General features: G+C 43.2%; 1 pseudogene; it reads right to left on the bottom strand.

Annotated features, from left to right (window-relative positions):
* Positions 1–743: 743 nt before the first annotated feature.
* On the bottom strand, positions 744–6,876 carry LOC109029035 (olfactory receptor 7E24-like; annotated as a pseudogene).
* Between the last annotated feature and the right edge of the window lie 1,933 nt (positions 6,877–8,809).

Genomic DNA, 8,809 nt, shown 5'->3' with positions numbered 1-8,809 from the left:
ACACCTGTGATACTATTCCTAATATCCTAGGGGCATGTTCCTCCTAATGTCACATGGGGTGTACACCATGTGTGTACACCTGCTGTGATATTATTCATAATATCCTAGGGGAATGGTACTCCTGATGGCACAGGAGCTGTACACCATGTGTGTAAGCCGCCTGTGTCATTGTTCGTAATATCCTAAGGGGATGTTTCTTTTAATGTCACAAATGGTGTACAAAATGTCACAGAAGGTGTATACTTCGTGAGGTTATCTGTAATACCCTAAAAGGACGTTACTCCTAATATGTCACTGGGGTGTATACCCTTTGATAATATTTGTAATCTTATAAAGAGATATTACTTCAAATATCACAGTGGATGTACACACATAGTGTATACCCTGTGATATTATTTGTAATATCCTAGGGAGATACAACTCCGGATATCACAGTGCGTGTACCCCGTGTGTGTACACCCTTGATATTAATCATAATATCCAGGGTAAATATTACTCCTAATATCATACAGCATGCACACCCTGTGATATTTTTCATCATATTTTAGGGAGATATTGCTTCTAATATCACAGTGGGTGTACCCCATGTGTGTATACTCTGTGACAGTATTTTTCATATCCCAGGGAGGTATTACTCCTAATATCACAGTGGGTGTTCACCTGTGATATCATTCTTATTTGACCTTACTGCCTTTTTTAACCCACATTACAAAAGGAATGGAACAGATAAGAAGATATTGAGATTAGACTGTGCTGCTGTGCGGCCGCCACAGGACACTTTTAATATCCCTGTTTCTCAGGCTGTAGATGAAGGGGTTCAGCATGGGGGTCACCACCGTGTACATCACTGAGGCCACTGCACCGTTTTTTAGGGAAGATGACACATCTGAACTGAGGTACCCTCCAATGCCTATTCCATAAAATAAGCAAACAACTGACAGGTAAGACCCACAGATGGAGAAGGCTTTATACTTCCCACCTGATGAAGAAACCCTCAGAATGGAGGAAACAATTTTAGAGTAAGAGAAAAGGGTCCCTGAGATGGGAAGAAAACCAAATATGGCAGGAGGGAAATACATGATTATCTTATTGGTGAAGGTGTCACAACATGCAAGATGGGGGAGTTGAGAATTGTCACAGAAGAAATTAGGAAATTTCCACATCCTGGAAGCAGGTCATTTGTAAGGCAATCAAGTTGTTCAGCTGGGAGTCTAAAAGACTGAGGACAGAAAAAAAAAAAAAAAGACAACAAAACTAGGAAGCCACAGAAACACGGGTTCATGATGGCTGAATGATATAGAGGGTGACAGATGGCTACAAACCGGTCATAGGCCATCACACTCAGGAGCATGTCTCTCTTCCATGCTTCCAAAAATGGCAAAGAGAGACATCTGAGTCAGGCAGCCTGCATAGGAGATGACTCTGCTGTGAGACTGGATGTCCACAATCATCTTGGGGACCATGGAGGAGGTGAAACCGATGTCAGGCAAGGACAGGTTGGAGAGGAAGAAGTACGTGGGGGTGTGGAGGTGGGAATCAGGGTTGACGACCAGGATGATAAGCAGATTCCCCAGCATGGTGACCAGACACATGGACAGGAACAGCCCAGCGAGGACCGGCTGCTGTTCTGGATCCTCTGAGAGTTCTAGGAAGAGGAATATAGAGACATCTCTTAGATTCTGTGGGTCTGTATCATTTGGACACCTTTTGCCTAGAAAAGAGGGTTGAAAAATCGGAAACAAATAAACCAACACCCAGCATTGTGCCTGCATTTTGGATATAAGCAATTCACAAGGCATGTTTTCAGATTTCAGAGCAATCCACACTCAGCAATATTTTGCGGTTCTGACAGACTCAATTGCCTTATCATGCTTCCATCATTGATTTCTGTGTTATTCACTTCTTGCTGTACACACTTGCCTTAGAGACACTAGATTCAAGAATGTTCCAAGAACAAGATCATCATATATAACAAATTCATAATTGCTAGAAAATACAGCCTATCTTTTCCAAAGAAAAATATGTAATGAAACCATTCTCTTTACTTTAAATAAAAGGTGATCTGAATTAAAGGAAATTAAGAACTCAACTATTTTATTTTATTCCAATAGATTGATACAAATTCCCTTGATTTTGAACATTTATAAACACTGTATAACAGCTGAGACCATGCCATCTGGAAATGAAATTAAAGTTGATAGTTCATAAGCAGAAAATAGTTCCCATGCCAGTTAGGTCCTACTGATTTCATCATTATGTTTTCTGACTTTTCTCCTTCAAGAGAGTAATTACTTACTCAAATCGGTGGGTCTTGTTTTAAAATTCAGGTAAGCTATAACTCCTGTCCTTAGCTTAGGTGGACTTAGAGCTTTCATCAGAAAGTTTGGCCAGATGCAGTGGCTCATGCCTGTAATCCCAGCACTTTGGGAGGCCAAGGAGGGTGGATCACGAGGTCAGGAGATCAAGACCATCCTGGCCAACATGGTGAAACTCCGCCTCTACTGAAAATACAAAAACTTCTCCTGCTATGGTGGCATGTGCCTGTAGTCCCAGCTACTCAGGAGGCTGAGGCAGGAGAATGGCTTGAACCTGGGAGGCAGAGGCTACAGTGAGCCAAGGTCACACCACAGCACTCCAGCCTGGGCAACAAGAGCAAAACTCCATCTCAAGAAACAAAAAACCAAAAACACGTGCTCTGTCACACTGACATCACACTGATGACCGCCAAGTTTTGTGAACCAAGGAAGTGTCAATTCAATAATTCACATAGATGTTTACTTTTGCTATCTCCTGTGTGCCAAGCAAGATATAGGCTCTGGGGAATCAGAAACAACAGAGACTCACTTGTTCCTCTCACAATACTCAGTACTTACTGAGATAAGGACAAAATAAGATGTCCTGTCTGGAATGCAGGGACACAAGAACTTCAGGTCAGGGGATATTTCTGTTGAATTATATGAAGTTTAAGCTTAAAATATTAACGAATGTACCTAAAATTCACTTTGCCTTTACTTTATGCGTCCATCACATAGAGATCACGCAGCAGGCGCCCATGATCGGTTTAATCATTGCTCGCTTCCATCGGATCAACTAGAAATCAACTCAGATGAGAGTGCTGAGTCTCAGAGGATGGATATATCATCCCTTGCCATACAGATAAGTAGAAAGGGTGGTATTCAAAATTAATGGCCAGACTCTAAGTCCCAGGTACTATACTTCATGGTCTTCCAACTCTCAAAAAGTTGTGTTTTTGTTTTGTTTTGTTTTCAAGATGGAGTGTCGTTCTGTTGCCCAGGCTGGAGTGCAGTGGAGTGATCTCGGCTCACTGCAACCTCCGCATCCCAGGTTCGAGATATTCTCTTGCCTCAGCCTGCTGAGTAGCTGAGATTACAGGTGCCTGCCACTACGCCCGGCTCATTTTTTTCTCTTTTTAGGAGAGACAGGGTTTCACCATGTTGGCCAGGCTGGTCTCGAACACCTGACCTTGTGATTCGCCTGCCTCAGCCTCCCAAAGTGCTGGGATTACAGGCATGAGCCACCGCGCCCAGCTTCAAAAAGTTTTAAGCGGAGCTCAGAGCTCTTAATCACAGGCACATCTGAGGAGCATTTTTGAAACAGTTTCCAGCTTCCTCAATAGGAAGGGAAGCCAAACTCTGAATGTATGACTCCTTTGAGGAAGTCGAGAGCTGTAAGGAAAGCCAGGAACAGGGGCAAGGGAGAGATGCGTCCCGAATGATCCTGTGCCAATTCTTTCTGGAATCTTTTATGTGATCTCAGATGCCCTTTCCATACTTGACACAATGATTGTGGCACCCACTGGTCTAGCTGTGGTCTACAAGGAACCCCCAAAGGGAAGGGCACAGTGAGCAGGGGCATCGGCCTGAGGGACAAGGATTGGAGAGGGCAGGTTGAATGCAGGGAGAGGACTGGCCGAATGCCACGTGTCTGGCCTTAGACTGCCTGGTTCAAATTGGACTTCACCCTTTTTGACTTCATGATCTGGTACAAGTTATATGAAAATGCGTTGCTCCTTTTCTAGTCTGTAAAATAATAATGAAATGTGCACTAATAACTGGGAGACTATGCAGATGAAATGAAACAAGCAGCATAGACCACAGAGCTCGGAGCCTGGCCTGTAGGAAGACCTCAGTAAGGGTTCATGATGCCATGGTGTCTATCATCATCCTCTTTATCCTCATCATCACCTTCATAATCTTTTTGCTGTTCATAGGGAATAGTTTAGAGGGACTCATTCCCTGCTATCATGGGTGAGGTGTCTATGAAAAGGACAACCAGTGGGGGAGGAAGGGAAAATTTGGTATAAGATTTCTGAGACCTCCCACCACAAGCAAGAACAGAATCTCCACAGTCAGCTGAGCTGACAGTTTGCACATTGATCTCCTCCCATCTGCCCACCGCACTCTCCTGTCTGTCCTGAGGATGAGGAAATAAAACAAGGCTCCCGACCATCCCTCAGCACTCACTGAACTGCCCTTCCCCTCTGCTGGGCCATGACCACGAAGAACAAGTCTACTGTCCCCCTTGCGTGGTGCACGATGGAGGCTCAGGCTCCGTCCTCAAGACTGGCAGGAAGACAGGGTGAGACATGAGCCTCCTGATACAGGTGAGAGGTGTGGAGCCCACAGGACTGGAACCTCACACTGCAGGGCTGGAGGCACAGACTGAGTATTGACTATTCTATGGCCTGGGGGGCTCAAGGCACAGAGCTCCTCATTAGCCAAAGTCACCTAAGTTCCCCAACCTCTAAGGATTTCCTCATAATAATGCAAGAAGAAGAAGAGAAAAGTGAGTGTCCATAGAACTCACTTTTGGGGCTCTTCCTCTAATCAGGAGAAAGCTTGTGTGTATTATTCACTTCTTTCTTTTCTTTTTAAAGATCCAACTGCTTTAACTTTCATCTTTGATTAGGGGAAAATATACCACGTATAAATATTAAAAATTACAAATATATATTATTTCATATAGAAGGGCCAGTATAAACATTTACAATTTCCACTAGTTTACAGTTTAATGACATTAAGTACATTCACATTGTTTAGCAACCATCACCGCCATCATCTCCAGAGCAGTTTTATCTTTCAAAATGGAAATTGCACCCATTAACCAAACTCTCCATTCCTCTCTCTCACCCACCTCTGGGGGCCACCATTCTATTTTGCAACTCTATGAGTTTAACTGCTCTAGACATTGATATAAGTGGAATCATTCTGTGTTTAATTTTTAATTTTATTTTTGAATTTTTATTTTTTTTTTGGAGACAGAGTCTTTCTCTGTCACCCAGGCTGGAGTGCAGTGGCGTGATCTCGGCTCACTGCAATCTCCACATCATGGATTCAAGCGATTCTTGTGTCTCAGTCTCCCAAGTAGCTGGGATTACAGGTGTGCGCCGCCACGCCCAACTCACATGTGTATTTTTAATAGAGACGAGCTTTCACCGTGTTGGCCAGGCTGGTCTCAAACTCCTGACCTTAAGTGATCCGCCTGCCTCAGTCTCCCAAAGTGCTGGGGTTACAGGTGTGAGCCACTGAGCCTGGTCATCTTTATCCTTTTGGGATTTATTTATTTCACTGACGATAATGTCTTCCAGGTTCATCCATGTTGCAGCCTGTGTCAGAAGTGCCTGTCTGGTTTTTTTGTTTTTTTTTCTTTTGGTTTTGTTTTATTTTGTTTTGTGTTTACATGGAGTCTCACTCTGTCACACAGGCTGGAGTGCAGTGCCACAAGCTGGGCTCACTGCAACCTCCGCCTCCCGGGTTCAAGCAATTCTTATGCCTCAGCCTCCCGAGTAGCTGGGACTATAGGCACATGCCACCTTGCTCGTCTAATTTTTTGCATTTTCAGTAGAGACAGGGTTTCACCAAGATGGCCAGGCTGGTCTTGAATTCCTGACCTCAGGTGATCCACCCACCTCAGTCTTCCAAGATGCTGGGATTACAGGTGTGAGCCACCGCACCGGCCAGAAGTGCCTGCCTTTTGAAAGCTGAATAGTCTTCCATTGTATGAATGAATCGCAGTGTGCTTTTTCATTCATCTGTCCATGAACCCTTAGGTTGCTTCCACATTTTGGCTGTTGTGAATAATGCTGCTATGAATATGGGTGTACAAATATCTCTTCCACTCCTGGCTTCTAATTCTTTTTGGTAGGTACCCACAAATGCAACTGCGGGAACATCTGATAATCCTGTTTCTGATTTTTCCAGTACATGCCATACTATTTTCCCTGTTCCTTCATGGTTTTACATTCCCTCCAATCGTATTCGAGCATTCCTACTTCCCTCTAGTTTCACCAATGCTTGTTGTTTATCATATCCATCCTAACGTGTGGTATCACATTCTTGGGTGATTTGCGCTTCCCTATGAGGAGTGATTTTGAACATCATTTTAGATGCTTATTGGCCATTGCTATATCTTCTTTAGGGACACGTCTACTCGAGTCTTCTGACCATTGTTAATGGGATGCTTTGGGTTTCTTGTTGTTTAGTTCTAGCTGTTGTTTATATATGATGGACATAAGCCTCTTTTCAGATAGATGATTTGCAAATATTTTTCCTAATCCATGGGTTATCTTTTCACTCAGTTCACAGTGTTTTTTGCTTCACAAAAGTGTCTGTCATTTAGATGTAATCCAAGGAATCTAATTTTCTTTCATTGCCTATGCTTTTGGTGTCATAACCCAGAAAGCATTGCCCAATCTGATGTCAGGAAAGTGTGGCCAATGTTTTCTTTTAGGCATATTATACTTTTAGCACTTGGCGTTAGGTCTTTGATCCAGTTTGTGTTAATTTTTGCACCTGGTGTGACATAGGGTCCACCTTCATTCTTCTGCATGTGGAAATCAAGTTTCTTCAACACCATTTATTGAAAAGGCTGCTTTTCCATCAATGAGCTTTCTTAGCGCTCATGTTAAAAATCATTTGAACATATAGGTGAGAAGTTATTTCTGGGCTCAAAAACAAACAAACAACAACAGACAACAGATAAGGATACAGCATGGGCCAGGCGCGGTTGCTCATGCCTGTAATCCCAGGACTTTGGGAGGCCGAGGCGGGCGGATCACCTGAGGTCAGGAGTTCAAGACCAGCCTGACCGACAGGGAGAAACCCCCGTCTCTACTAAAAATACAACATTAGCTGGGCGTGCTGGCGCATGCCTGTAATCCCAGCTACTCGGGATGTGAGGCAGGAGAATCGCTTGAGCCCAGGAGGCAGAGGTTGCGGTGAGCCAAGATAGCACCATTACACTCCAGCCTGGGCAAAAAGAGCAAAACTCCATCTCAAAACAAAAAACCAAAAACAAAAAACCAGCATGATTTCAATAGCAGAAACAGAATAGCTTAAAAACCAGCATAATGAGAAAGTTAGGAAGCTTCTTACCAAAGCATCTGGAAATATGCAAGAAATTCTTGTGAACTAAAATTTTCATACTGTACTATCAAACACTAGAACTCACTTATTCCATCTTTCTGTATTTTGGGACCCAATTATCCGCTTCTCTTCATTCCCCATCCCACCCCTTTTCTTCCTAGCGTCTGCTAACCACCTTTATACCTCCACCTTCCTGAGATTCCTTTTGTGTGTAGGTGTGTGATGGAGTCTCTTTCTGTTGCCCAGGTTGGAGTATATAGCCACAATCCGGGTTCACTGCAACCTCTGCCTCCCGAGTTCAAGCGCTTCTTGGGCCTCAGCCTTCCGAGTAGCTGAGACTACAGGCACGCAGCACCATGCCTGGCTAATTTTTTGTGTTTTTAGTAGAGACGGGGTTTCACCATGTTGGCCAGGCAGGTCTCGAACTCCTGGCCTCAAGTGATCCGTGTGACTCGGCCTCCCAAAGTGCTGGGACTACAGGCCTGAGCCACAAAACCTGGCCAAGATTTTCTTTTTTGTTCCTACACATAAGTGAGGACATGTAATATTTGTCATTCCGTGCCTAGCTTATTTCACTTAATATACAGACCTGCAATCTCATCCATTTTTTCTGCAGTGGAGAGGATTTTACTGCTTTTGAGGCTGAATAATACTTCACTGTGTGTGTATACCACAGTTTCTTAATTGAAACAGATTTCTAAACAGCAAATATTTTTAAAATGTCTCAGAGTGTGAAACTTTAGGGATACTGTGCCCATTTTATTCTTTTCTATTTCCCATTTTATGTATATGCAAGTGTATAATAAAGCAGCAATCAATGGATATATAAATCTATAATGTCAACAAATGTAAAACGAAAATGCTAGGTGGTGGCTGGGCGTGGTTGCTCACACCTGTAATCCCAGCACTTTGGGAGGCCGAAGCGGGCGGATCACCTGAGGTCGGGAGTTCAAGACCAGCCTGACCAATATGCAGAAATACTGTCTCTACCAAAAATACAAAAAAAAAAAAAAAAAAAATTAGCCGGGCGTGGTAGCACATGCCTGTAATCCCAGCTACTCAGAAGGCTGAGACAGGAGAATCACTTGAATACGGGAGGCAGAGGTTACAGTGAGCCGAGATTATGCTACTGCACTCCAGCCTGGGCAACAAGAGTGAAACTCTGACTCAAAAAAAAAAGAAAAGAAAAGAAAAAAGAAAATGCTAAATGGTAAGAAGAAATAGCATAATAAAAATTTGTATGGTGTTGAAGGACAACGCATTTGAAGATAATATTTGAAGAAATCATATTACAACTAACTTCTTTTCTTACTTATCGGAGCTTGATGCCTCTAAAAACTTCATCATTGGAATCACCTCTGGTGCTTTAAAAAAATAATAATAATAATAATAATCCACATACCTACACAGGTGCAAGTAAATCG

The sequence above is a fragment of the Gorilla gorilla genome, chromosome 14 (assembly GCF_029281585.2).
Source record: "Gorilla gorilla gorilla isolate KB3781 chromosome 14, NHGRI_mGorGor1-v2.1_pri, whole genome shotgun sequence".
In the NCBI taxonomy this organism is placed as follows: domain Eukaryota; kingdom Metazoa; phylum Chordata; class Mammalia; order Primates; family Hominidae; genus Gorilla; species Gorilla gorilla.
The sequence above is the reverse complement of the archived record's forward strand: the minus strand, read 5'-3'. Positions and strand labels throughout refer to the sequence as shown.